We start from the raw sequence: 8,528 nt of genomic DNA, 5'->3' as shown, positions 1-8,528 counted from the left end.
GTGAGAGAGAGAGTTTGATATAGGATGTGTGTGCATATGCTGGGGAGAGAGAAGAGGAAGAGAGAGAAAATGAGAAATCACCCACCCACCCCACACACCCCCAGGGAGATAGCCACACTGCAATTTCCTCTCCTCCATTCTCCTCTTGGTACTTTGGGTATGTACACACAAACGCCTGGTGTGATTTTCAAGCTTCCAGGTCTGGGACTCAAACCAGGCAGTCAGTCATCTTAACCTGTCTTAACTTAACCTATCTTAACCACCACATCACTTGTTGGCCCTAAACTTATACTTTGATTCCAATTGTTTTGTAAAATTTTTGAAGCCCCCGAATAACCATAGTCAAGTATGGTTGAGTTCAAATGTGATCATACATCTAGAAAAATACACACACACACCCACACACCCACACACACACACACATGAAGTTGAGTCGGAGGTTGATCTGTCAGTCTTTTGTGGCAGAAGAAAGCCTAGAGTGCAGATCCCTGCCCATCAGCTCAGGCGGTCCTCCACCACACCACACTCCACATGCAAGGTGAGAGGAAGATGTGTCAAGAACAAAGTAAAGATTTATATTTGTTTGTTTATTTGTTTATTTGTTTTTTAAATATAGGTAAGGGGCCAGCAGGTGGCATGGTGGCTAAGGTGCTAGACTCTCACATGGCTGACCCGGTTTGAGTCTCAAACCTGGTGGTTTGAAAATCACGCTTGGGAGGCCAGCAGGCGGCATGGTAGTTAAGGCTCTGGACTCCTGCATGGCTGACTGTGGTTCAAGTCCTGGAACTAGCAGCTTGTTTTTTCACTTCTCTCTGTCTGTCTATCTTCAGTCAGCACACATGTCCTGTAGGAAATTGAAGGACAATAATAATGATAAATAAAATAGAATAAATAATTATTTTTTAGAAAGAAGAAAATCGTGTTGGGTATGCATGCATGTGTGTGCCCAAAGTCCCAAGAGGAGAACAGAGGAGAAAGGATTGCAGAGTGGCCATCCTCCTATGGGGGGGTTTCTTACTTTCCCTCTCTGTCTCCAGCAAATACACATGCACTATGGCAAAAAACTAAAAAAGGAAAAAATGCCAGTAAGTGTCACTGTGTCCACTTCAAATACAGATTATCCATGTTTACAAACAGAATATAAAATAAATGCGGTGTGACCCGCAGCATCTCATCTGCAGGCTCTAAGATGAGTTTACTGATGCTTCTTTTGAAAATATTAGGGGGACCAGCAGTTAGCATAATGGCTATGTCACTGGACTCCCACGTAGTCGATCATGGTTTGCGTCCCAGACCCAGTGGCTTAAAACTCACGCTGGGCGCGTGTGCGTGTGTGTCCACGATCCCAAGAAGAAAATGGAGGAGAAGGGATTGTGGTGTGGCCATCCACCCTGGGGGGTGATTTCTCACTTTCTGTCTCTCTGTCTCTCTCTGTCTGTCTGGCGAGCACATGCGCCCTATGGCAAAAACCTCTACAAAATATAAATTAGGTATTTTACGACTGCTTATCTGGCACTGAAGTTCTTGGGATATTTTTAACATAAAAACAAATACTTTTTGGTATTTTAAAGAAAACTATCTTTCTTGGAAGCCATCAAGAATTCATATGATGCTATAGCATACCAAATAAAAGAAATGAGACATTAAATAGTTCAATGTTTAGTGTTCGTTTATGTATTTATTCCATGAGAGAGAAAGACAGAGAGGGAGTCGTACCCAGCAGGGTCTTCATGCCGCTATCCAGCCTCAGCAAGCCTGAGTCCCACACACATGTGCATACCCAGAGTGTACAGAAAGACCTCGGAACACAAACCCAGGATCTTTCCCCACGTGGGTTCAGCTTTTCAGAGCACTGCATTACTGCCGAGAGCTGCGACTAGCCCCTGGGGTTCAATTCTCACATAAGAGTAACTATAAAATATCCTTATGTTTTCACATTGTAAATGTATCATGTACATGGCTAAAACACAAAAATGTAACAAATTAAAAATAGCCTCCCAGGACCAGCAAATGGCATAATAGTAATATCACTGGACTCCCACGTAGTAGACTGCAATTCAAGTCCTGGACCTGGCAGCTTAAAACTCATACCGGGTACGTGTGCGTGCATGCCCAAAATCCTGAGAAGAGACTGGAGGAGAAGGGATTGTGGTGTGGCCATCCCCTATGGGGAAAGGGGATTTCTTGCTTTCTGTCTCTCTGTCTCTCTGGCAAGTGCACACACCCAGTAACAAAAAAAAAAAAAGCCTCACAACCTTGCACTCAAAGCCAGTTCAAATGTTTGCCTGTGATTAAAAATTATTCAGGTAGAAACCCTCTCCTTCTGGTCCAACACCAAGCGAAGCAAGAATCCATGTGCATCTGGCGTGGGCCCAGCCCTGCCCCTTTAACTGGAAAGCTTAAGCCTCTGCCCCAAACCTCTCCTTCTGGCCCAACACCAAGCAAAGTGAGGTAGGAGGGTCTCTCTTGGGGACCAGCAGGTGACATGGTGGTTAAGGTGCTGGACACTCCCACATGGCTGACCATGGTTCAAGTCCCAGACCTGGTGGCTTGCTTTCTCACTTTCTCTCTCTCTCTGTTTCTCTCTGGTCAAATTAAAATAAATGAATGAATAAATAAAATGAAATAAACAATTATTTTTAAAAATCTGTAAGTACTGTCTCTTGTCTCTGACCTCCCCTTTCTCTTGCTAATTTCAGAATCCATATGCAACTGAGGTGGGCTCAGTCCTGCCCATTTTATATGGTGTGCTAGTGAGCCTTGTGGTTTTCATTTTTTTGCATTTTTTAAAAAAGAAATTGTTTTTGTACTTTTCTTTTTTTGTTTGTTTTTGTTTTCTCCCTCTCTTGTTAAGACTTTTTCCCTTTTCTTTTACCTGACTTTCTCATCTTGCTTCTTAGCTTCCACACACTGAGTGTCTAGACAGGTCCAGGTGCACAGTAGCAAAACATCTGAATATTTTTACGATCATAAAAGACCTCAAACCCCACTGAACTGCTACAAAAAGGGAGAAGCTCATCTTTGTAAAATCTGATTTCAGATCTCTTTCTGTGGATACCATGTTGTAAAACACAGTGGTAGAGGGGAAATAGGCATAGAAGTACATCACAGTAGAGTGAAGCATACAAGTTTATAGTAGCAGAAATTTCCAGCAAATTAGCCAAATGTGAATATGCCACCAAATGACTAAAAATCGGAGAAGAGAAGTTGCAAAATGAGCAGCAAGGAGAAATACAGAGCTGCAGTGAGTGTGGCTCCTATCCTCCCACACACTTCTGAATTCTTAGCTGAAACCCCACAGTTCAGACCAGGTACACCTATTCCCTCGAAACTGTGAGACTTTTGTAATACCCAGTTCCATAAAATCCAAAAAAAAAAAAAAAAAAAAAAAAAGCACAAGTTGCTTGGTGATCAGGGAAACGGAACTACAGAAATATTGCAGGTCATCTCCTCCCTCCTTAGAGGCATGAGGGATGTTAGAGGCATACTTCTAACACTCAGAATTAACTCCAAAAAAAGCAGGAAGTAACACATAATCATCCATCAGATGACCAGAAGCCACTGAAGAGGACAAGAAATATGGAAAACCAAGAAAATATCTCTTCCCTAAGGGGAAAGAACGGCCCTTCATCATCCGCAGACTATACAAAGGAACTTGTGGACATGTCAGATAAAGAATTTAGGTTATTCATAGTGACAAAGCTAACAAAGATGCAAGAGAAGAGAGACAACAAACTGCAGAAGATGCAGGAAAAAAGAGAGAACAAGTTCCAGAAGATGAGATAGTTCTTGATCAAAAGAGGAAATACACACCACAAAAAAGAATCAAATGGAACTGTTAGAGATGAAGACTGTAATACAGGAAATCAAAACCTCCCTTGAAAGTATTAAAATCAGATTAGATCATGTGGAAGATAATCTCATATATAGAATACAGAACCTCTGACCTAGAAAAATTCACCAAAAAGACAGAAAATAATCCAAAAAGTGAGAGTAATATATGAGTAATACTAGATACCATTAGACACCCTAACATCGGTATCCCAGAAGGTGAAGAAACTAATTAGGGCATTGATAATCTATTCCATGAAATCCTGGAAGAAAACTTTCAAATCTAGAGAGGCATTCAAATATTCAGACCCAAGAAATACAAAGGACCCCACAGAGAATCAATCTAAGAAGATCTTCTATAAGGCACATATTAGCCAGATTGACCAAAACCACAGAGACAAGATACTAAAATTGGCAAGAGAGAAAAGTCAAGTTACTTTTAAAGGATATCCTATCAGGCTAACATTGGACATATCATTGGAAACAACATAAGCAAGGAAAAAAATGGGAAAATATATTCAAGGTGTTAAGTGAAAAATAATTTAAACCAAGAATACGCTATCCAGCAAGATTATCCTTCATATGGGAAGAAAAGCCCGAAACATTCTCAGATTAACAAAACTTGAAGGAATTTACCAACACCAGACAAGCTCTTCGAGAAGTTCTGAAGGGAGTGCTAAACCGGGAAAACTAAAGTTAGACAGAAATAAGAGAACCAAAAAACAACCGAGAAAAAAGCCAACTTAATGGTACGGACAAGTTTGAAAATATCAATAATAATGTTGAATGTTAACTTCCAGAATTTAAATGAAAATATCAGATCACAGTAACACTACAAATTCAACAAAAGAGGGATTACATAAAACTGAACTGGTGAAATAGAATTCTGACTTTTGTCTAAAACATTACTGATTTTCTTCCTTGATTTATCTTCCAGATTTAAGGATTTTGGTTTTCTTTTGCGTTTTTGATAAGTTCAGCAATTTGTAAAAAAAAATAATAATAATTGAAGAATATTTCTCCCTTCCTGACAATTGGAAAATATTTGTGAGCATTTTTATTTTGTCACAGAATGGTTATTCGCATAAGTTCTATAATACAAATAGTATCTGTTGCCTTGCATCAGAAATTGAATTCTTATGGGGCTTTCTGCAAATAACAGACCAAATTGAGTTAACCTAATTGTTTGCGAATACGTTAGTTTATACCCCTCTTTAGTAAAAGGGGGAATGGAAAGAAAAAAAAATGTTTCAGAAGAAAATTACAGTGCACTTGTCACTAGATTCTAGTTTTGTCCGTATTTTTAGCTTAACATATTTTGTGAATCAATATAATGTGGGGGGAAAAGGTTTAGTATGAAAGGGAGTGGGGAGGGGGAAGGGGAAGGAAAAAAACAAGTAAAAATATGCTTAATTGACCAAAAAATGAGAAGCTATTTCCTGATGATAATGTATATAGTAATGTCTTTGTATTGACTGACATGCATGGTATCTGTACTGGAAAAAGAAATGTTGTAATCTGGAGACATGGTTTTATTTAGGTGAAAACCTAAAACAGGCATGCCTTATGACTAGGACTATGCCTTAGTTGAATGTTCATACTCTATGACTGAGCAGCATATCACACAGACCAGACCCCACAATGAAAAACCAAGGTTGACCAATTCCAGAGGATCTGTCAACAATTTAACTGCTTGTCACACTAAAGCCTAACCTCTTCAAGGTAAGCATATATAATCCAGATTCCCTATAATACATAACCATAATATCTAACATACAACTAGAAATTACCAGACACACAAAGACTAGGAAATTATTGACTATAATCTAGGGCAAAAAAAAAATAAATAAAATCAGATGGGAGAACAAAAACCTAAGAAACACTTGTGAAGTTCACATATGCTCACTAAAAGAATGATATCTAATTATAACTACAGATTATAGAATACTTCCCCACACATAATTTACTACTACAGTACTAAAGGTATGCATACAGCTTTTATTTTAAACCCAGTATATCATGTCTTCCTTTCAACAACAGCCAAAAAGTTACAAGGCATACTAAAATGCAAAAAACATGGTTTGAAGAAATAGCAGCATATATCATAATCAGACATGACAGGGATGTTGGAATTATCAGACAGGGAATTAAAAACAGTTATAATTAGTATGAAAAGGACTTTAGTGGATAAAGTAAACAGCTTTTAGAAACAGATGGGAAATGTAAATAAAGAGATGTAAATCCTAAAAAAGAGTAAAAAAGACATAAAGATCAAAAACACTGTAACAGAAATGAAGAATGTCTTTAAGGAGTTCATTAGCAGACTAGATATAACTGAAAAAAGAGTCTCTGGTCTTGAGAACATCTCAATAGAAACTTGCAAAGCTAAAGAGCAGAGAACAGAGACTCGGAAAAAAAAAACAGAACAGAATGTTCAAGAACCATGGGACAACTACAAAAGATTTAATTCATGCATAGTAAGAAAACCAGAAGGAGAAAAAAGAGAGAAATAAATCCATATATTAGGTCATCAGGAAAGTCATGTGACATTGATCTGGAAAAGGAATTTTTAAACAAGATCTCAGAAGCACAAGAAACAAAGGCAAATATGGACAAATGAGATGATATCAAATAAAAAGATTCTGCACAGCAAAGGAAACAATCAATAGAATCAAGAGACAACTTAGAGAGTGGAAGAAAATATTTGCAAATTGCACATCTGACAAGGGGTCAATATGCACAACCTATGAGGAACTGAGCTCAATGGCACAGAAATAAACAATACGCAAAAAAAAAAAAAAAAAATCCTGAATAGATATCTATCCAAAGAAGACATACAAATGGCCAACAAATATATGATAAAATATTCACCACCACTAACCATTAGGAAAATGCAAATCATAATCAAAATGTGATATATCCTCACGCCAGCTAGAATGACTATTATCAAGAAAACAAAAAAATAAGAAATACTAGAGAAGATTCAATCAAAAGGGAACTCTTTTACACTGTTGGTGGAAATTTAAGTTACTGCAAGTATTATGAAAAACAATATGGAGGTTTCTTTAAAAAAGTAAAAATATAGGCCAGTCAATTGGCATGTTGGTTAAGGTAGCTGGATACCACATGGCCAACTGCATGGTTTGTGTCCCAGATCCAGAAGCTTGAAAAACACTAGGTACATGTGTGTGCATGCCCAAAATCCTGAGCAGAGAATGGAGAAGAAGGGATTGTGGCTTGTCCATCCCCCCTGGAAGGGTGCTTTCTCTCTCTTCCTCTCTCTTTCTCTCCAATGAACAGATGTGCCTTATAGCAACTTTTAAGTTATTTTCCTAGTTAAAAATAGAACTACTATACGATCCAGCAAGACCACTACTGTGTATCTATCCAAAGGAAATGAAACCAGTCTGTCAAAGAGACATATGTACTCCCATGTTTATTATAGCACTATTCCTAACAGCCATGATATGGAATCACCTAAATTCTCATCAAAGAATAAGTGGATGAAGAAAATGTAATCTAAATGCACAATGAAATAGTATTCTGCAATAAAATAATGAAATATTGTCTCTTGTTGACAACATAAATGAGCCCGGAGGACATTATATAAAGCTATACAAGTCAGTGACAGAAAGACAAATACTGAATGAGATCATGCATAAGTTCAATCTAAAAAAGTTGATGTCATAGAAGTTGAGAATAGTGGTTGCCAGCAGCTAGGGAGAATAGTGGAGAGGGGTGGTGATCTATGATTGTCAATGGGTACAATGCTACAGTTAGATAGGAGGAGTGAGTACTCTATTGTAGGGTTACTACAGCTACCGATAATGTATATTTCAAATAGCTAGAAGAAAATTTTTGAATATTCTTACGACAAAGAAATAATAGATGTTTAGTGTGACAGGTATGCCAATTATCCATGATTCTATACATTTATACGATATATATATGTATCGAAACATCACATTGTACTTAACAAGGATGTATAATGATTATGTCAATAAATTTTTAAAAATTAATCTAGGCCCAGACCTTACACTTGTCACACAAATTAACTCAAAATAGACCACAGACTTAAATATAAAATGAAAAGCTATAAAAATTCCTAGATAATAACACAGGAGAAAATCTAGGTAGCCTTGGCTTAGTCTATGACTGTTGAGCTCTGACAGCAAGGCGTGAACTATGAAAGACAAAACAGATAAGCTACACTCATTAAAATTAGAAATTTCTGCCCCGTGAAAGACAATCTGAAGAGAATGAACAAACAAGTCACAAAGTAGGAGAAAATATGTGCAAAGATGTTTCAGATAAAAGATGGTTATTGAAAATGTACAAAGATCTTGAAACTCAACAGTAAGAAAATAAACCACCCAAATTAAAAATGTACCAAAGACTTTAACATATACCTCACTGAAAAAGATATTCCGATGGCAAATACGCTATATGGAAAGATGTCCCATGTCATGTCTTCAGGGAATATGGTTCTTCCAGACCCTTCCAGAGAACTAGGGAACCCAAGGAGAGAATGACTGTATTCTAGACACTTATAAGGGAGACTCTCCTGGAGTGTGCTCTCTGAATTTCCTGAGGATTCTGAGTGCTGTTGCCAGGAGCACCCCTGTTCACATTGATCCAGGGCAGGCCCCTGGCCTTATAGTCAAAACCTTTTCCCTTCCTTATGTTTGTTCTCTTTC

Source organism: Tupaia chinensis, unplaced genomic scaffold, assembly GCF_000334495.1.
Source record: "Tupaia chinensis unplaced genomic scaffold, TupChi_1.0 Scaffold142716_1, whole genome shotgun sequence".
In the NCBI taxonomy this organism is placed as follows: Eukaryota; Metazoa; Chordata; class Mammalia; order Scandentia; family Tupaiidae; genus Tupaia; species Tupaia belangeri.
This window is presented reverse-complemented; position numbering follows the sequence as displayed.